Raw genomic sequence first — 22,378 nt, forward strand, 5'->3', positions numbered from 1 at the left:
ATTATACCTTAATATAGCTGAAATTTAAAAAATAACAGTATAAACGATAAACTGCAGCATATTCACACAATTAAATGCCATACAGCATATAATAAAATACAAACCTGTTACATGCAACAGTGGATGAATCTCAAATGTAATATGGAAAGAAATAAAATACTACAGAATATTTACTGAATAATTCATTTCATGTGAAATTAAAGAAAAGACAAAACTAATCTTTTGATTATGGTTATATTTGGGGAGAAGTTGCCCTTGACTGAGCATGCTCTATTTCTTGATCTGGTGGCAGCTGCAAGGTTATGTCTGTGTTAGTCTTTGAAAGTTTATTGAACTGTTTATTTACAGTTTCACCACATTTTTGGATTTTGTAATTCAACAAAAGTTTAAGAAAAATTTTTTAGAAATCCAGTTCAGTAAGTTGTCCTATTAATATGCATTGAAAAGCTGGACTAGAAGAATACAGAAACATTTTGATAGTTCATTTTTGTGGGTTGGGAGTATGCTGAATTTTAATTTTTGTCCATATGCTTTTCTGTATTTTCCAAATTACCAGAGTGGACATAAATATATTACATCTATCAGTAGAAAAAATGCTATATAAATACAATTGTCTGAGATCTTTTATTGCTTATACTCATTTAATCACAGTGTGAGGACTTTGGTTTTTGCTCCCAGATAGGAAGGGATTGTCATTTTAGAGTGAAGGAGGGTGTGGCTGCTTGTCTGGGGATATCCTGGCAGCCCTCCTGACTGCCAGGAACTCAACGGCCACTCAGCAGAGAAGAGCAGAGGTGCAGGTGTAGGGGCCCAAAAGATGGTAAACTAAGCCTCAGTAGGTGGCGCCCAGTAAGCCCGGTTGGGTCGTGGTCCTCCTGGAACCTGAGTCTTTACTGCAGAACTGTGGTTGGACCAGAGACTTAAGCTCTAGCCTCCGTGCTGGGTAAACTGAAAGACTGTAATCTAATCATAGTAATCCCCATGTTTTTGTAAAGCCCGAAGCTAAGAGCGGTTTTTTTTTCCTTACATTTTTATGAGGTTGTTAAAAAAAAAAAAAAAAAGAAAAGAAAAAGCGACAGAGGCGACTGTTCCTGCCCTGCAAATACTAAAATATTTGCTATCTGGCTTTTTACAGAAAAAGTCTGTCAACTCCTTGATTAAGAAACTCTAGGCTGAAAATTTTTAAGGTATTTAAAAATGTTACCTGGGTAAGCTGTTGTTGGCGAGAAGCCCCGTGTGGAATGAGCCTGCCCGGGCATTTTCGGTCAGTGGTCACGAGCTGTAGTACTGCCCAGGCTCGTCAGAAAGTAAGTCAGAATCCACTAAGCAGAGTGTGAAAGCTCACCTCTGGAGAATCCAGCCTGCACGGGAATGGCCAGGCACCAGCGGCCTCACGCAACGTGCTCTTCCTGGCAGAGGGCTCCAAGGGATAAGCGAAGCTCCGTGCAGCCCGCAGCGGATCGCAGAGGAGGGGGCGGGGTTCAACTGGGAAAGCAGCGTCGTCACTCCTGGAGAAGACAGCGGAGCCCCCTTGGGAGCTTTCTCTTCTCTCCTCTGCTCCAGGCAGCCGAGGTGACTGCGAGGTCTGCCCCACCTCTGTTAACTTTTGGAGAAGCGCCGCGTGGGCGTGGCTGCCACCTAGCGCCTGCGCAGTGGTCGCTCGCAGGGTCCTCCCACCGCGCAGGCTCGGCGGGTCCGTCCGCGCTAGGAGGAGTGCGACCCTGCTTCGGTACCCGAGGGAGGAGGAAAGCAGGGCGGAAGGACATGTACAGTGTGTTTTGCTGAACAGTTTGAGAGTGAGTTGTGGACGTCATAACCCTTCACCCTTAAATGTTACCAATATTTGACCTGCGCGGCAGACCATTTCATTTAATTCAGCCTAATATCGCAGTACTGTCCCCTGAGAATAAGGGATTCTCCTACATCAAGGTTAACAACTGTGGCGCTTTTGATTTTGGCGTGCAGTCTCTTTGTAGTGAGGGGAGTGGGGCTGTCGTGGGCATTGTACAGTGTTCAGTAGCACTCCTGGCCTTCACACGCTGCTGGATGCCAGTAGCACCCGGCCCTCCCCTCCTCAACTTGTGACAACCCAAAATGTTTTCAGACATTATCACGTGGGTGTGGGGAGGGCGGGGCAGAGCAAAATCGCCCCAACTGCGGACTACTGGCCTATAGGATCAGTGCTGTGTCTTTAGGAAATGTATCCCTAGGCTTTTCAGACCTGGGGAGGCGGAATGCGCTAAACGTTGTTACATTACTCTAAGTTAATATATAGTCCATATTAGAATTTCCTCCATTGTCCCCCCACGCCACCCCAAATCCTTGCTTACCCTGTTGTTGTCTGTAGAATAAAAATCCAGGCTATAACAAGGATCACGTGTCGATTTTAGTCATAGTCTCTTGAGCTTCCTTCAGTTTAGACTACTTCCTCAGCCTTTTTTGCTGATTTTTTTTTTTTTTTCTGGCATTGACTTTTTTGGGAAAGTTCAGACCAGTGGTTTAACAGAATGCCCTTCAATTTGGATACTCAAATTGGTCCTCGTTGAAAGATTGACGTTGAATTTTTTGGCTTTTCTGGCTGGAATTCCACTTAGGTGATGTTATATCCGATGTTTTCTGTTTCACAGACCTATTTAGCTGTTCTAACAACATTTAATTTTCAAAAGCCCATTTATTTTGCAGTGATTTGAGATACCACTTTTATCACATACATAAATTTCCACATTGTACGTGGCTCTACATCTATATTTACTATTTTTTTCTATTGATCTGATTGTCTACTCAAGTGCTAATATTATACTGTTTTAATTATAGAAACTGTATAATATGTTCTAATATCTGGTACAGCTAGGCCTGCCTTATTGCTGTTTTCTTATTTTGATTTCCTGTTTTGGGGGAAATAATCTTGCTTATTTATTTTTTCCATGTAAACTACAGAAACTAGCTGTGTAAAAAACACTTTGAAAATTGGCATTAATTTATGATTTTGCATTATTCAATTGAGGAGCAAGGTTTATTTTTCCTTTTATTCAAGTCACAGTTTTCTATCTTTCAGGAAAGCTTTAAAGTTTTTCTCATACAGGTTTTGCACAGTTCCTATAACATTTACTCCTAGAATATTTTTTCATTTCTGTTGGTAATGTAAATGGGGTCATCTCTTCTATTTTCCCCTATAATCACTTATTGCTTAAACATATGAAGACATCGATTTCTACATGTAATTTTGTATCTCGCTCTCATATTGAATTTCCTATTGCTTCTAGTTTTGCATTGATTCTATTGGCATCTCTATTTACGCTTTTATATAATTGCAGTGATTATTCATTTTAAAGCTCAAATTGCCCATCTTTGGCTTCTGTGTTCATTTGATAACTGCAAATGTCTTGATAGCTTCCTTGCTTTTGGATACTTTAAAGAGTCCCAGTCTCGTATTGGAACAGTCTCATTTACTGCTCCAGACCTAGAATCAGCCATTTCTCAAAGGAGACTTCATTGCTTTCAGTGAAAATGGTATTTGTTGACCACAGTCTGTGCATGTAGGATGTTCATGGCTAAAAGGCTTGTTGTTACTTCTCAGACATTTTAATACAGATCTAGGAAATATGTGGTTTTTCAAAGAAAAATAAATCATAACTTTGTGCTGATACTCCAATTCTAATGAAAGGTTATAGAATTTTTTACTTATTTAATTTTATAGAATCTCTTTTCTGCTGAAAAGCATGGTTCCTAATAATGTTAACATAATTGCTTATTTACTTTTCCCCATAATATATGTTAGTTTCAAAATAACAGAACCAAAGTTATAATGAATTTATAAAAGTGCTAAATGCAGTTTGATACAACTAGGTTTATTTGTTTCAGGTTGTTTTCAAATCTAGGTTGCTTAATTAAAAAGAAAATTAAGTCCAAAGTAGGGAGAAAAAAAAAACAAGTCTTAAATATTTCTAACTTTTTGAGGATAATGTCTATCTCATTTTCTCTCATTTTTATTGATACAAATATTTAAATCTATGAATCTTTTTCTAAACACTCTTTAGCAGTATCCTGTAAACTCTGATATCATGTTTTCATTATTTGTTTCTAGAAAATTTCATTATCAGTTGTTATTTTTTCCTTGAGTCAAGCTAAGTTTAATAGAAACATTTTAAATTTCACAGTGGGAAGATTTTCTTATGTTTTGATTGTTATGGATTCATACTTTTATCATCTTGTTGATGGAGAATATTATTTGTACTTTTCTTTATGTAATTTATTGAAGTATAGATGTCTCTGTAATTATGGAATCAATTATTATAAATGGTTTTTGGTACCATTTTTGGTCTTGGACCAAGGGAGGTATACTAAAGTCTGCTATTATTTATGTATTTCTAGTCTCTTTGAGTCTCCCATAGTTTCTGCTAAATGAAAGAAGCTACTGTGTTATTTGCTGCATATTTTATAAATATTTTATTTTCACTGTGAATTGTAGCATTTAGCATTTATAAAGTGCTCTTTGACTTGTTAATAGGTTTGGGTCTAAATTCTACTTAGTTGGATTTCAAAATCTCAATTCTTTCTTTGTATTTTCTTGGTATACCTTTGTGCATCCTTTCATTGTTAGCATTTCTGAATTGTTTTAGGTGTGTCTTTGTCTTTTATGTGCAGCAAAGAGTTGGGTTTTGCTTTGGAATCAACTGTTTTGTCCATTTAGTAGGGGGGTTAAGCCCTCTGTTGGTAGATACGTTTGGTTTCAGTAGCTCATCTTTATTATATGTAAGATGTAGTATATAATATTTGATGATGGTAAGTGCTATTGAGGAAGATAAAGGAGGGGGAGGAGAGTAGGAAATGCTAGGGGGGAGTTTTCTATTTTAAGTAAGTGGTCAGGGAGAGCCTCAGCGAGAAAGTGACTTTCGCACAAACTCTTGAAGTAGGTGAAGGAATGAGTCGTTTGGATAAGTGGGCTAAGACTTACCCTGACTGAGAGAACTGCAAGGCCCTGAGGCACAAGATTACTTGGTGTGTTTTCAGAGAACAGCAAGGAGGCTGGTGTGACTGGAGCGCTGTGTGCAGGAGAATAGTAGGAGACAGGCCAGAGGGGATAAAGTCGAGGGTATCAGATAGAGCCCTCAGTCTCAGGGAGGGAAAGGACTATCGCTTGACGGGGAATTTTAGTGCCAGATGTTGAAATAATATTACTTCTGCCATTCCACAGTCATAAATTAATAACTCTGTGAGAATGCATTAGTAACTCTGGGAATTCCAGCCTAGGTGGGAGAAAGAAGCCAGTCTTATGGGTTTTATATTTTGGGGTGCAACTCAAATTATGCATGAAATAGTTTAATCTCTGCTGATTTTGAAGGTTGGATTATGAAACACCTTCCAATGCAGTGGAAATGATCCTTGAATATATTCCTCAAATCTCTGAGGTTACAGTTTCTACTTTATATTCTACCCCCAAACTCATCAGATATAGCTTCACAACTGCAGCTTTTTGCTGTTTAGCTGAAGGCGTGAATTTACAGGGGAAAACTTTATTGAAACATAGCAATGAAATGTATCTTGACTAATAAATGTTTAAAAAGCAGAAAAACATTAAAATTCTATACAGAGATGCTTGACCAAAGGCCAGCACACAGTTTTTTGAATTCTTTTAAAAAATATTCAGCTTAAAACAGTTTGTTCTTTTTATAAAGAAATATGTTGTTTTAACAGAAAACTGTATGACAGAGAAGGTAGAATGAAATGAGTGTATCTATGAGGGAAGGGTTAAGGGTGAATTAAGTCTGTAATCCAGGAAAACAATGTTTAAGATTCCAGTGGATGGGAACAGAGAAGGGACAAACTTTCAATACATGCAGGATTACTTCTTCCTTGTCTTTTTGTGTTTCATTTTGCTGCACTTTAATTTTCTCTTTCCTCTTTTTTTTTTCTCCTTCACCTTTTTTTTTTTCTTAAGCTAAACTGTCAGTGAAATGCTGTCTGAATAAGTCACAACTCATAGAAAACTGAACAGTGCATTGTAAAATAGGACACAAAACAAAAGACTTCATCTGAGAGCTGAGATCATCGCGTTGGGGTACACAGACCCAGTGCAGCAATTCAACAGTGTTTCTTAGAGCCTGAGACAGTTTCCACAATTCTTGGTGTGCTATTGCCCCCTGCTGTTCTTGTGGAAGCACTGACAACAGAAACAGGTTTTCAAAACGTTCCATGTTTTAGTCTAATTTAGCGTGCCATCAGAGAAAATTAGACGAAGCAGTTCAAATATTTAAAACAATAATTTAAGGAATTGTTTTCTGAAAAGCTGAATATCAGAGAAATCCCAAAGCATCTTCCCTACTCCCCAATATATCAAAAACAAATGTATGATTCTGTTATTTGGCTAATGAATCTAGTTTCCTTTTTAAGTTTCTGAAGAGAGCAAAGCACAAGGCAATTGAGGTAGCTCGGAAAAAAAGTGGTGAAGTAAGCAGGGAAAATGGAGGGCAAAATGTGCAAAAGGAGGGGGTAATGAGTAATTTACATACAGCGAGGGTAAAGCAGTTCAGTCCTGAACAGATCATTCGCATTCCTCTGAGGGTGTTGGATAGAAACTGTTTTGTCTCCACAGAAGAGGGTGGATGGGTCATTTGCGAACCTTCAGGTCTTCTGCCTCCTTGTTCTTGGGTTTGGTCATGAAAACTTCTCAGAACCATTATGATGTGAATTGGGGCCCCTGAAGCAGAGTAGAAGCATATAATCCTTGGAGCTCATTTCCTGATTTACTCTGCAATTTCTAAAGAGGTCTGGGCTGTCTACTGGATGAAAGTTAGCTCATGTGCAAATATGTGTGTTTGAGCATAGGAGTTTCATGTTATTTTTTCCAGGTTTCATAACTCTAGCAACCATGGGCTGCTAGTTCCTGCATGCCAGTTCTTCCAGTGGGATTAGGTAATTAGGTGCCAGGATCCCCTCCACTCAGTAAAAGCAATTTAAAAACTAGGGGCCTTGTTTCAGCATTTTGTTTTTGCTTAGACTCTTTCTGCATGAGGAACATGACTAGAGAAGAATCTTTTAATATTTAGAAAATCACATGCATATTTATATACAAAATTACATCCTGTTATGATAAACCTAGAAATCCAGCCTGAACTACTGTTGATTTAGTTTTGGCTGTAAATACCACTAAGAATGTCGTTTCTGACTTCTGAAGTCCCCACCTCAAAGGCACGAATGATGAATTCTAAGATAAAAATTTGAGAAAACATTTACATCATTTATTTCAGATAACAATAAGCTGATTCCTTAATACTTGAGGTAGTTACGTTCACAGTGTTGGTTTTAGTGCTTACAGAATTTTGTTTCTCCTGTGTGATATTTTACTGTTTACTTACTCACTTAAATGTGTATTTTCCACTATGGCAGATGTTAAAGATATGGTGAAAAATATGATAGACTCTGCCTTTAAGCTTTTTATAGTAGTTTAGCAAAATGTAGAACAACAGTATGATAATCACATAAGAAGGAGCCAAGAGTAGAAAAATAATTTCCCATTCCTTTTCACTTTATCATTTTATTCCCTTTCATTCCGTTCCGTGTCATTCCATTTCTTCTCTTTACTATTTTATTTTATTTGTATTCATTTTGTTTAAATTACAAATCAGGAAAGCTGATTGTCCTTTTTATTTATCTTTGCACAACCCCTAGTACTCCAGCACTTTATACAAAGTTTGCATGTATTTGTAATAAATATCTGCTGAATGAAATATGAGCACTTACTAGTTGCCTTAGTACTATCCTGTGCCTATGTAAACTAGATGCACATTTGATTTCAACAGAGGAAAAGAGTGAAATTAAGGGGAATTTATCTAGACCTAGATGGAAGTATTAGAAATATATTTTTTGTATTCAAACTCTAAGGGGTAATAAGAAACTTTTTAAATGAGAAAAACTAGAATACAAAAATTCCACCATGTAAGTACTTGAATCTTTTTTTTAAACATCTTTATTGGAGTATAATTGCTTTACAATGGTGTGTTAGTTTCTGCTTTATAACAAAGTGAATCAGCTATACATATACATATATCCCCATATCCCCTCCCTCTTGAGCCTCTGTCCCACCCTCCCTATCCCACCCCTCTAGGTGGTCACAAAGCACCGAGCTGATCTCCCTGTGCTATGTGGCTGCTTCCCACTAGCTATCTGTTTTACATTTGGTAGTGTATATATGTCCATGCCACTCTCTCACTTCGTCCCAGCTTACCCGTGCCCCTTCCGTGTCCTCAAGTCTATTCTCTACGTCTGCGTCTTTATTCCTGTCCTGCCACTAGGTTCATCAGAACCATTTAAAAAAAAAAAAATTCCATATATATGTGTGAGCATGCGGTATTTGTTTTTCTCTTTCTGACTTACTTCACTCTGTATGACAGACTCTAGGTCACTACAAATAATTCAATTTCATTTCTTCTTATGGCTGAGTAATATTCCATTGTATAGATGTGCCACATCTTCTTTATTCATTCATGGACACTTAGGTTGCTTCCATGTCCTGGCTATTGTAAATAGAGCTGCAATGAACATTGTGGTACATGACTCTTTTTGAATTATGGTTTTCTCAGGGTATATGCCAGTAGTGGGATTGCTGGGTTGTATGGTAGTTCTATTTTTAGTTTTTTGTTTTTTTTTTTTTTTTCATTGCAGTATGTAGGCCTCTCACTGTTGTGGCCTCTCCCGTTGCGGAGCACAGGCTCCGGATGCGCAGGCTCAGTGGCCATGGCTCACGGGCCCAGCCGCTCCGCGGCATGTGGGATCTTCCCGGACCGGGGCATGAACCCATGTCCCCTGCATCAGCAGGCGGACTCTCAACCACTGCACCACCAGGAAAGCCCTATTTTTAGTTTTTTAAGGAACCTCCATACTGTTCTCCATAGTGGCCGTATCAATTTAAGTTCCCACCAACAGTGCAAGAGGGTCCCCTTCTCTCCACGCCCTCTCCAGCATTTATTGTTTGTAGATTTTTTGATGATGGCCATTCTGACCGGTGTGAGGTGATACCTCATTGTAGTTTTGATTTGCATTTCTCTAATGATTAGCGATGTTGAGCATCCTTTCATGTGTTCGTTGGCAATCTGTATATCTTCTTTTGATAAATGTCTCTTTAGGTCTTCTGCCCATCTTTGGATTGGGTTGTTTGTTTTTTTGATATTGAGCTGCATGAGCTGCTTATAAATTTTGGAGATTAATCCTTTGTCAGTTGCTTCATTTGCAAATATTTTCTCCCATTCTGAGGGTTGTCTTTTCATCTTGTTTTCGTCTTTTCCTTTGCTGAGCAAAAGCTTTTAAGTTTCATTAGGTCCCATTTGTTTATTTTTGTTTTTATTTCCATTTCTCTAGGAGGTGGGTCAAAAAGGATCTTGCTGTGATTTATGTCATAGAGTGTTCTGCCTATGTTTTCTTCTAAGAGTTTTATAGTGTCTGGCCTTACATTTAAGTCTTTAATCCATTTTGAGTTTATTTTTGTGTATGGTGTTAGGGAGTGTTCTAATTTCATTCTTTTACATGTAGCTGTCCAGTTTTCCCAGCACCACTTACTGAAGAGGCTGTCTTTTCTCCATGGTATATTCTTGCCTCCTTTATCAAAAATAAGGTGACCATATGTGCATGGGTTTATCTCTGGGCTTTCTATTCTGTTCCACTGATCTCCCACGTTCCCTTAAATAGAAAAAGGTGCTAAATGTCTCTTCATAGCCTATTTGGCCATAGTTGTCCCACCTACAGTTTTAAAAACAGACTGAACTTGATCTTCTGAAATCCTTCCTTGAACTGCAGCTCATTCTGTTAAAGAAGTACTGGGAGAGAGATCCTATTGGTATTGTTGATAGTCCCTAAAAGGTGAGGATGGTAACTGGGATGAAGGCAGCTGGGAGGGGTCTTCAGCAAACGGAGGGCTGTTGGGAAACTGGGCAGAGGCACATCTGGTCAACAAGATACCAGCTCCTTCGATGAGAGCTAGCAGAATGCCACCCATCGCGGCTGACCCAACCATGGCCACTGGTCCATTTCTTGCTGCCAGGATGGCTCCTGTTAAGGCACCACTGGTGATGCAGTTCCAGGGGTCTTCTTTCCCTCTGACGTGAACCATACTGCAGTCAATCATGGAAAACAGACCTCCCCAAACTGCAAAGCTACCTCCCAACTGCAGAGCCCTGGTTCTAATAGCTGTCAGATTCCCTCATAGTCTGTGGTTTACTCCCACCCGAGAATTGCGAAAACCTTTGCTTGAAAGATCCCACCACCTATGGCTCCCATCGTAAAGACCCCATCGCAGTTGTCCACATTGCGCCAGGGGCAAGGCTTGTGCCGTGTACTCCTCCATCTTGACTCTGCCGCTCCTGAATCTCTTTTTAATGATTATCGTAAGTTGCCAAAACATATGAATTTTCAACATTTCTGCCTGTGCAATTCTTATCAGATCTGAGTACATGCAACCTACTGAAGATTTGGTAGAACCTGAAGATAGGTAGCGAGCAATGATGATGCCTGTTTTTCAAAAGAAAGCTGAAACTTATTTTCTTTTTGAATCAAGAACTAACTTATCAGTGTTTCACTGTACAAAATTCATAGTATATTGGAACATGCTTTTTGCCACCTTAATGGTGTAACCCAAATTGTCTGCTCCTATTTAATTGTTCTACTTAAATTGTATTGAATGCCAGTATCTAAGAAAACTGTCAGCATAAATGGTTCCAGAATTTCATTGGGTTACTGAGAAGTGGATCTTCTCTGCAAGTATACTGTGTTAGACTATAGAGTATTCTATATATGTAGTTTTCTTATATAGTATCTATATGTAGTTGTACTATGAAGTTATCTCTATCTAGTAATGCAGTATTCCATTAATGTCTAATATTTGAGAACATGTACAATATGAATGGAACTTAATCTAAGAGACATTCAACTAACTTTTTTTTCTTTTTACATTTCAATACTGGATATTAATAAGAAAGATAGTCAAAATAATTATGATCAATATTATGTCAAAAATAATAAATGCTTGGTGTTAGTCTACATACAATTCAGTTTTTGGTGTAAAGTTCTTTGGTTGCAAGAAGGAATATTTAGTTTATTTCACTAATAGAAATATCTTCTAATGCTAGATGGCCTCTTGGTATTTCTTCTGCTGTTGATTTTTAGCATCGTTATCTGTGATTACATGAATGGAGTTGAGTGGGGAGGTACTCATCATGTTTATTCCAAATAAGACTATGTAACGGATTGCTATAGTAATAATGAGGTAGACAGGCAATGCAACTGCCTGATATTTTTGAGGCCAATAGGTTAAGCCTAAGGTGTTCAACCAAGATTCAGGAATAAAAGGCCACATGAGATATAGTGTGCACCAAAATTGGGAGCTTAACAGCAAAGAAAGCCATAGATTGCTCTTTCTGGAAATGGCAAGGGTGACTTTTCCACCATTTTTTCTGTGGCTGTAGACAATCTTGGGCCCGTCTTGCTGGCAGCTCGGCCTCCTGAGTGCCGAGTGCCCTGCAGGAGGAGAAATTGAGGGAAAGGCCAGGGCGTCACCCGCTGGGGTGCAGGCGCACCACCTTCGTACCGGGCCGGAGGGTGCAAGCTGTAGAGTAGGTTTATGTTCTTCTTTCTTTCCCGTCTCAAGTCCCACGGACTCCGCCTAGAAAGTTTGGAACTGTTTTCTGGTAAGTGGTCGTGTGGAAATTAGTATGGAAGAAGCTTACAGGGTTCAACAAATAGTTGACAGGAACTGTAGTTTAAATAGCGTAAAGACTTCTTTTAATTTTAGTATTTTGTGACTCTTCTTCACATCAGGCATTGCCTAAAAGCATGTTTAAAAAAAAGCGCCAGCTTCTGAGTTTCATATGTGCGGTGGCTTCATGTCTAGTCAGTCGTCACAAGGCATTTTATAAGTGCTTCATTGCATATGGTGCTGGGCTAGGTGCTGATGAGGGAGAACAGCACAGACTGTGTTCCATCCTCGAGTTATTTATAATAGAATGTGAGAGGAATAAAAAGAAGTCCGAAAGCACAGATTAGAATTAGAAGAAAAAGTAAGGTAGATAGCGTCTTGCTTCTATTTCAGTGAAGTGTCTTTGGGGAGGCTTGGTTAGTATAGGGTGGAGTGGTTGAAACTGTTGAAGGTACAGACCTTCTCAAATTATCCACCAAAAAGTTGGAATTCATGAATATAGATCCCCCTCTGTACAGGAAGCGATCTGCCTGTCTCTGTCCCTATCTCTGTGTTGCTTTGAAACCCAGATCTCTGTCTGGATGGCTGAAAACAATGGAAATTATTAGAGCTCCTCATAATTGATCACTCTTGCCAAAGCCATATTGATAGATATGGTTGGGATTTAGGACAAAAACAATAGCCCACATGACTTGGAAAATGAAAATAAATGTGCTGCTGAGTTGCTGAAAATACATCATTAAATAGCCTAAGAGGTATAGGAAATAATTTATGTATGTTTTAGGCTGGTCAGTATGAGGTTTGTATTTTAGATGGTCTCTTCTCTCAATTCAAATTGCCTTAGGCTTCTGGCTTTTTAAAAATATTTTGTATTCATGAACACTTCTTTTATAATTGATGGGGATGTTTGCTTATGGCCAACTCTAATTTGTAAGCTGGAAAGTTCATTTATTTATTCATTCCACATCTATTATGTATTTACTGTGTGCCAGATATGATGATAGTGATTGGTCTTTATGTTAATTATAAAGCATACTTAAAATTTTGTGAGCTCTATTTACCTAATTCCAAGAAATCATGTTCAGAGAACAAATCAAGGCAAGAACAAGTGGGTCTGTTACATTTTGTCTAGATCTCTATTGTAGCAGTTGTCACACTTTCCTCTTTTACATTAATTTTGCCTGCTGGAATGAGAGCAGAGCACGGTCTGGATTTGATCATCATTGTGTTCTCAGCATCTGACACAAAACTTGAAACATAATAGAGACCCAACAAGGGAGGTTTGGATGAATTTAAAGCACCACATACACAAACATAACATTGTTCTTTCTGAAGACATTTTCATTTTCACTGGGTGTCAAGGCCGTTTCACACCGGAATATCTTCCTCTAGGAAGAGGCAACATCTTTTCGTAAAAACCCTTGTTATCTAAATATCTTTCTTCCAGAATTAGACTGAACATTGATCTGAAGCACTTTGGCTTGACTTTGATCTGAAGCACTAAGATTCCCTCTTAGTGGAATCTGATTAAAATCATTTTTGTTATAATTAAGGTCTTCAGGTTCCAAGTGAGTATTTGCTCGACATTTATGAGAACAGTTACTTTATGTTAATCAATAATATTTTTCAATTTGCCTGGTAGGTAAAAATCAGGCTTTAGAGAAGCAGTTCTTATTTGGGAGATGCTGATGATGAGCTTTCTGAGGAACCCTTCTCGTTCATCTAGCATTTGTTGCTTTCTGTGTTTTCAGTGGGTTTATGTCCACCTAAATACCCTTCAGAAGTGCTTTGAGTATGAAACAGTGCAGAAAGGAGACAGCAATCATATGCAGCCAGAGGATTATGTAATTCACATGAAATTCTTGATGATTCCCATTTAGGGTCGGAGTTAATGGTAGTACTTCGGAGTAAAATCCCTGATGCTACGTTTATTAGATCTCATATGGTTCTGATGGGATTGTCACTTACCATTGAGTAAATTGTGCACTGTATGAAGAAACTGATCTAAGGTGCACACTGTTTATATCATAGACTTATCAATTTGAATATTTATTGAGACAATTTTATGGCAGAGGGCAGTCAAGTTTCTTGTTCAGATAAAATTAGTATATTATTATACATTTTCTGGCAAATGGAAGTAAAATGTCTTGAGGAAGAGGTACCTTGTTTTTTTTGTTTGCACAAATGCTCTGTATGGGCTAGTGGTGGCCTGAACTTGGACAAGTTACATAACTCCTTTGGCCTTCAAGTGAAGATATTAATCCCTACCTCACTAAATTGGTTGACAGTGTTAGACATGTCTGGCATATGGTCAGCATTCAAGAAATGCTTTTGAATGAATATGAAAGCACTGAGCTTAATGTATGTGGTAAAGGTTTGATAAGTTGCAGCTCACTTTTGCCTTGAATAAGGGGAATTTTAGAGGAATTAAGTATATGTGTAAATATATGTATTTGAACTTTTGAACTTAAGTGTTTCATATTTTACACTTGTGGTATTACCTTGGATATCCATACTGAGATGTTTGGGGTCCTTCTTTATTTTCCTGAGGGGTATGCATCCAGCATAAAGAAAATTATGATAATGTGACCCATTGAAAGGAAAATAGTGTCTCGTAGTTGAGTTTCTTTTGGAATCCCAAAATACTGGTATCCTAGGTTTAGAAGGGTCTGTTTGAATTTCCCTTGATTTATCAAATACGTATTAGTCAATTATTACATGGGAGTATCTCTGCTATGCACTAGGGCTGTAAAGATAACCAAGATACTCTTGTCAAGTAGTTGCAAGTCTTTGCATGAACATTTCCAGGGACAATTCACAATTACTAACTTGATTTTTAGGAATCTCTTTTAAGACAAATCAAAATTTGTCTTCCTGTAACTTTCATTTATTGGTGTTAGCTTTACTCTTTGGGGCACAAAAAATAAGTCTGATTCTGTGATAGAAAGGTCCTTCTTACTTATTAAGGTAATTAAGGTTTTTCAGAAACTTCTGTTCTTCAAGTTAAACATCACTGTATAAATCTGCTGTTTCTCAAGCCTCTTCTCCCTCTTGCTCCCATTAGTGCCTTCCAGGTCATCTACTTACCTCTAAAGGTGTGGTAGCCACTGGGTATTCAGGGCTCCAGATGTATACCGACCACTGCAGGATACAGTAGTATGATCACTTCCTGCATTCCAGATTCTGTCCCTCAAATCTCTCTGAGTGTTCATTTTGTACTGTATTAAAAAGTATTATATTTATTTTGCACAAGTTACCATGTAAAGTATTTTTGGCAAAAGGATAAATGACCTCCTTAATTTCTTGAGGAGCTCTTCATATACTGTATCCGACATTCCAAATGGGAACTATAATGAGGCTACCTTGCTAGAGTTCTGGGTTATTGAATTATGATTTGGAAGTCATTTTTGGTCCAGTTGGTTAAAGCCACTGTAATTCATACATTTTCTGACAGCTAAGAGGTGACTGACTAGCAGAGGAAGGACTTCTATAGTTTTGCACAATCCATTTCTATAAATTATTATCTCACTTAAACATTATGTTTCTTTTTGATGAACAAAGAATATGACAGGGAAGGAATTGTTCTACTTATAACTCTAAGCACTTACTAAAAAAACTTAATATCTTCTTAACATTTTTATTTAAGTTAACAAATGTGTGGAACTCTCTTTATACCAGGTGTACTCTGACTCAGTGTTTGGGACAAGTAGCCCTGCCTAGCAGAGTGCCAGAAGATGCCAGTTATAACTCAGCCACAATTTATAGGTGTGTGCACTGCTTTGCTTTGTTCCTTTTAGTAGAAGGAAAGGACAAAGAGAGATGCAGTAATTAATTGGAAGATGGGAACAGGGAAGAGAACTATGCTTAAATAAATGCGGAGTGTTTGGCAGTAGTGTGGGTTAGAATTAGATGGGTAGTGTGTTAGTTTCTTAGGGCTACCATGACAAATTACCACAAACTTTGTGGCTTAAAACAACAGAAATTTGTTCTCTCTTAGGAGGTCAGAAGTCCAAAATCAAAGTGTTGGCGAGGCCATGCTCCCTCTGAAGGCTCCACAGAGGAATCCTTCCTTGCTCCCTCCGAGCTTTGGTGGCTCCTGGCAATCCTTGGCGTTCTTGGCTTGTAGATGCATCACTTCAGTCTGCCTATGTTTTCACATGACTTTCTTTCCTGTGTCTCCTCTTGTCTCTTTGTCCAGATCTCTTTTTCTTATAAAGGCACCAGTCATTGCATTAGGGCCCAACCTAATCCAGCAGAACCTCATCTTAACTTGATGACCTGTAAAGATGCTATTTCCAAATAAAGTCATATTTACAGGTACTGGGGGTTTGGATTAGAACATATCTTTCTGGGGAACACAATTTAACCAACAACAGGTGAGACGGTACTAAATCATGGAACACTTTCAATGACAGGTAGAATAGTTGGGGTTTTATTTATAAGCCAGTGGAATCACTGGACAATTTAAGCAAGGGTACTGATAAGATACTTATGACAGGAAGGTCTGGCAGCAGGCATTATGCTTCAGTATACTGAACTGAAGATGAAGTTTAGAGGCTAGGATATTAATGAGGAGTATGTTGCAATGTTCCAGGAATAACACGAACAAAAATTTATAGAGGAAGATGGGGAAGAGTGTATTTTCCAAAGGTGGCTCCAACAGTGTCTGTCATACCACTTGCTCTTCTGCAACGAGACCTCCTTACACCTTCATCAATAGTTGGTGTCTGTTTCTCTATCCATGAACTTGGGCAGAGCCAGTGACTACTTTGACCAATAGAATAGGGTGAAAGTGACACCACGTACCAGTTATATGCAAAGACTTTTCTTGGCCCAGCAGCTTTAACTCCCTTACCTCTTGGAAGATAGTCGTGATGTAGGAGGTGTGACTCCCCTGAGACCACTGTGCTGTGGTGTGTCTCAATTTGGTGCTTCTAAGCCATATGGAGAGGCCCTAGAGGTAGGGCCAGGGCTGGGGTGAGGCAAGTGGGTTTTCTAGGGTGCAAAATTTAAGGAGACATTCGCTCTCAGGTGTACTTGCATAATACTGAGAGTGAGCACCTCCTTAAATTTTGCACTCTGGGAGATTCACTCTTAAGAAGGCACTCATTCTCAGGGGTCAGTAAGTACTGGGGCAGCACTTGAGAATTAGTGCCCCCTTAAATTTTGTGGCCAAGACACCTCTTCTTGCCTTACCCTAGTCCTCGCCCTTCCTGGAGGATGACATACAAAATGGAGAGAGAGAGGAGGGAGGAGAGAGGGGAGAGAGAGGAGAGAGAGGGGAGAGAGAGGAGAGAGAGGAGAGAAGAATGGGCCGGTAAGGAGCTTGAGAGGGAGAGAGAGAAAGAATAAAGCAAGAGTGGTGCAAGACATTTAAGTGAGGAGACCATCTTGAATATTGATCTTCTGGCCTTAGCTACCAGCTGGATCAGGTAGATGAGATGAACCACTCAGCTGAGTCCTCCTTAATTCCTGATCCACAGAATCGTGAGTGAGTTTTTTATACAGCAATATATTACCCAAAGCACTCTTGCCAATATTATGTAGGACTGAGAGTTGACTGAGAAATACCAGGTAGCTGTATATTTACTCAATTCTGATGGAGCAAAATATGTTTGATTGCTGTTTAGGGAGAAGGGATGAAGAAGGTGATGTAGAGAGATTATAGTCACTGGCAGCCTAGGAAATAGAATTTAAAGCTTTGCTTCTTCAACGCTCTGCTTAAACTACATACCCGTACAACTTTTAATGTTTGAAGTTGGCCAGAACGAAAAGATATACACACTCACAGTTTGAGTCTTTATAGAAACAAAGTCTGTTTTGATCTGACATGTAGAGGGTTGTGAAATTCTCATTTTTAAAGCAGATGGTCTGGATTCTTATGCTAAATGAATACAATTGTCCTTGGATCTCATTAACCCTCATATGGGATGGAGGGAACTCTGTATAGTTATTTCTTCTTGGCTTTGTCTGAACAAATCAAGCTTTGAAATGAAAGGTTTAGTTTTTACAAAGGCTGAATTTACTAATTCTTTTATTAAGTACCTCTGTTTCATGGTAATTTACACATTCTTTCAAATGGTTGTTGGCACATTTATTTATTTTCCAGCTACTTGTAAACAAAGCTGAGAGAAAAAGCAAATTTGGAAAAAAAATTAAGGGACTGTTTGGCAGAGGAGTTTTATTACACATAAAATTAAATATGATGGATATATATTTTAATATTTATTTATTTATTTATTTTTGGCTGTGTTGGGTTGTTGGGTCTTTGTTGCTGCGCACGGCTTTCTCTAGTTGCGGCGAGCAGCGTCTACTCTGTTGCGGTGCGCGGGCTTCTCATTGTGGTGGCTTCTCTTGTTGTGGAGCACGTGCTCTAGGGCGCGCGGGCTTCAGTAGTTGTGGCACGTGGGCACAGTAGTTGTGGCTCACGGGCTCAGTAGCTTTGGCTCGCGGGCTCTAGAGTGCAGGCTCAGTAGTTGTGGCGCACGGGCTCTGCGGCATGTGGGATCTTCCTGGACCAAGGACTGAACCCGTGTCCCCTGCCTTGGCAGGCGGACTCTTAAGGACTGTGCCACCAGGGAAGTCCCTGATGGATATTTTTATAATCCTTCAGTTCATTTTATAGGTTTCTCTGCTTGCTCCTACAAGTGGGCAGTGAGTAAAGATTTCCTGACCCATTATTCATTTCAACAAGGTGTTAGACATTTTTATGACCTCCTAGAGTACTTTATAGTCTGTACTACACAATTTAGCACCTAATTATATTCTGTGTTGTATTGTTCATTATTATATCATTGTATGATTCTTGTTCCCTCAAGTAGATTATATGATCTTAAAAGGCAGGGACCATATCTTACACTGCTATATTTGTATTACATCTAGTATAGTGCTGGTCATGGTATCCAGTTGGGAGAATTTAATTGATAGAAGTATATTAAGTAATTTTAGTCCCTCAAAGCTCAGTGAGTGTGTCTGTGGAGCATTTGTCATGGCTCTGGACTTAAGGGCAGAGATAGGCAAGTTACTTTTCCTTTCTCCAGGGAATTTGTCATCAAGTGGAAGTACCAAGGTGAAGGATTGCTTTGACTGATGAAGTGACTTCTCCTTTTTTCCTTTAGTGTCAGACCAGGGCAGTTGAAAAGCAGAGAGGCATGCGCCATTGTGCTACCATTATCATTTTGATATAGATGATGGTTGACGTTTTTTCCTCTTCATTTCTTCGTTGGACAAGCCAGCTAATGGTGTCTGACCTGGGGAGGGATGGGTATCTTTTTTGGCTGCGCAGCTATAGGCTAAGTGGGTTGGCAGCCTTTACCTTTCTCTTGTTTTGAGTGAGCATGCTGTTTCTCAGGGCATTAGATCTACATTATTATTTTTTTTTATTGTGGTAAAATGTAGGTAACCCCAAATTTACCATGTTAATCATTCTTTTTTAAAATTTTTATTGAAATATAGTTGATTTACAATGCGTTAGTTTCAGGTGATTCAGTTTTTACATATTTATGTATATATATACACATATATATGTATCCTTTTTTAGATTCTTTTCCATTATAGGTTATTATAAGATATTGAGTATAGTTCCCTATACTTCAAGGTTGGTCCTTGTTGATTATCTGTTTCATATATAGTAGTGTGTATATTTTAATCCCAAACTCCTAATTTATCCCTCCCCGGTCTTCCCCTTCGGTAACCATAAATTTGCTTTCTATGTCTGTGAGTCTATTTCTGTTTTATAAATAAGTTTATTTGTATCATTTTTTTTAGATTCTACTTGTAAGCAGTGTCATATGATATTTGTCTTTCTCTGTCTGACTTCGCTTAGTATAATAATCTCTAGGTCCATCCATGTTGCTGCAAATGGCATTATTTCATTCTTTTTTATGGCTGGGTAATACTCATTTTAAACATTTTAACCATTCTTAAGTAGACAGTTAAGTAGCAATAAATATATTCACATTGTTGTGCAGCCATCGCCAATATCTATCTCCAGAACTTTATCATCTAAAATTGAAACTGTGTACCCATTAAACAGTTACTGCCCATTTTCCTTTCCCCAAGCCCCTGGCAACTACCATTCTACTTTCTGTCTCTATGAATTTGATAACGAGGTACCTCTTACAGGTGAATCATAATGTTATTTGTCCTTTTGTGTTTGGCTTATTTCACTTAACATAATCTTTAAGGTACATCCATATTGTAGCATGAATCAGAATTCCATTCCTTTTTAGGGTTGAATAATATTCTATTGTGTGTATATATAACATTTGTTTGTCCATTCATCCATTGGTGGACATTTGGGTTGCTTCCACCTTCTGGCTAGTGTGAGTAATGCTCCTATGAACATGGGTGTACAAATATAGATCATTATTATGAGCACCAATACTGATTTAATGCTCATGGTGAGCACAATATCCTTATCACCCATTAAACTATCTGGAAGAATCAACATGTCTCTGGAATTTCATAACTTGAATTCAGAGACTTAAGTACTCATAGGAAAATGTGGCTTGACAACATTTTTTAGATTAGGACTGTGACCAGTACTTGCATTCAGTGAGTATGTCTTGTTTATTTATCCGTCAAAATGCTTTTTGTCTCCATCTTTCTACTTGTCACTGCTCCAAGGTATGTCTTCATTGCCATGAAGCAGGTGTACTGCAGTCACATCCTAACCAGTTTGTCTAACTTTTCTCCCCTTTCCAGTTTTTCTTATAAAGTACTGCTTTGGTCATTTTACTTTATTGAACAAAAACTTTCAGTTCCCGTCATTGTACAAGACAAAGCTCGAACTTGTTTGAAGGACTTTTGTAACCTGCTACCAGCTTACCTTTCAAGTCTTACTTCTATTTCCTTATACAAACTCTACTCAGAGTCAAAATTGTCTTCTCATTCCCCCCTGGAAAAATCATCATTATTTTGACTTTTGCTGTTGATTCCACCATGTAGAAACTTTTTCATGCTGCCTTCAAGTGTTAAGTCAAACCTCAGTGTCACTGCTAAATCTTTTTAAAATAGACACATTGGAAAATGATTGCTTGCTCTTTTGAATATTTGTACACTCACCATAAGATTAATCATATTAATTTTTTTGTGGTAGCTAACATTTTTTGAGTTCTCCGGCTTGGCCTAAGGGCTTTAGTTGCATTATTTCATTTCACCTTTATAGCAACATGTGAAGTATATACTATTATTATCCATTACGCAGATGATAAACTTGAGGCTTTGAGACACTCACTTGTCCCAAATCACACAAAGAGTAAGTGGCAAATCTAGGGCTTGATCACAGGTTTTCTGCTGCTAAAGCATCATTTTAAACGTACTATCTTAATTAGATTATAGACCTGTAGGTGAATAGGGTATTTGCTGCGAATGGTGTCTTCCATAGGGACTGCCTGTGGAGGTCAAAGTCAAAAAAAGACTGCCCATTGAGTGGAAACTTTTTTTTCTTTTTAACTAGCTCACTGTGGATGAGCTTAGCATGATTTTTCAACTGGTTACTTTCTACTGTTTCTTTAAGACCAGGAAGGCTTCCTGACTGCTCACATCTGATTAGGTATCCTTCTGAGGCACTTCCTTCTATCAGAGTACATGCCACACTGACTGTATTTATCTGCTACACGTTTGTCTCCTCAACAGCATCTTTGCTTGAATTCCTAGTACCTAGAACAATATCCAGCACATATGCGCAGTAAATGCTTATTAAATGAATTAACTGCATTTGTGACCATGATCCATACAAGGAGTTGGTTTCTAAATGCGTTGCTGTTATAGAGTTGAGTAATACCTAAGTCCAATGGAGTTGAACAGGGTATATCCTCAAGGAGGCATAATGGGAATATAAATGAAAACTGTAATTTATTTAATTGTACTGCACCTTACATTACGTGGTATAATGGTATTTGTGGTCACTTTTAACAAAGGCTGATTGATTGGAAGGAGTTGACATCTATATTAAAAGAAGAGAGATCCTGAGTTTTAAAGGCATGGGCGTATTTGGTCTGTAGGTAATTTGGGAGCAGATACAGTTTAATGTTTTGTATAATATTCTTTAAAATTAGCCAGTTATTTCTGGATATATGCTGTACACATAACCTTCTGATTAATAATTGGATTTCTCAAATACCTTGATACTCAAAACCAAACCCATAGAGAGTAGATATTAATATTTTGGTCACTGAGAAAAAGTATATTCCCCACAAAAATAGCAGATGATTTTTAATATTTAATTATTTACGAGTCTGCTAACGGTGTCCTAAAAAAATTGAAGCAGAAAAGCATAAGACGTTAGACAATGGTGATGTTACTAAAAAAGTTTCCCCAGAGTTCTTGCCTGAGAAGCCAACAAAACTCTTCATTTCTCTCTACAGACAGGTACGGCGGCATCTGGCACAATGCTTTGCACACAGTAGACCTGCAACAAATACTTTTTAAATTTTGTCAGTTCAGTAGACTACAGTAATCTACAGCAACATTTGTCTATCATTTTTCCTTCATGACACACATGATAGATGTTGCTCCAGCCTTCTAATGCATCTCTATATGTCTACTGAAGTTTGTTTCATGTATACCAGCTGTAACTGCACTTTCTCTCTCATGAAGCATATAGAATGTGCATGAGAATACATTATTGTAGAGGTAATAACAATAATAGTGATGATGATGATACAAGTAGAATATTTCAAGCATCAATCT

General features: G+C 38.3%; 1 long non-coding RNA gene and 2 pseudogenes across 1 annotated transcript in view; 1 reads left to right on the forward strand and 2 right to left on the reverse strand.

Moving 5' to 3' along the window:
• The first annotated feature begins 1,716 nt into the window (after positions 1-1,716).
• The window catches only part of LOC132520623 (uncharacterized), a 310,484-nt gene continuing 289,822 nt past the window's right edge, over positions 1,717-22,378 (forward strand). The window contains exon 1 of the long non-coding RNA XR_009540585.1: positions 1,717-1,796. This is a non-coding gene — a long non-coding RNA (uncharacterized LOC132520623). The remainder of the gene's footprint in view (positions 1,797-22,378) is intronic.
• Positions 9,707-10,582, reverse strand: LOC132520780 (mitochondrial import inner membrane translocase subunit Tim17-A-like; annotated as a pseudogene).
• Positions 11,037-11,436, reverse strand: LOC132520621 (phosphatidylinositol N-acetylglucosaminyltransferase subunit P-like; annotated as a pseudogene).

Source organism: Lagenorhynchus albirostris, chromosome 5, assembly GCF_949774975.1.
Source record: "Lagenorhynchus albirostris chromosome 5, mLagAlb1.1, whole genome shotgun sequence".
NCBI lineage: Eukaryota > Metazoa > Chordata > Mammalia > Artiodactyla > Delphinidae > Lagenorhynchus > Lagenorhynchus albirostris.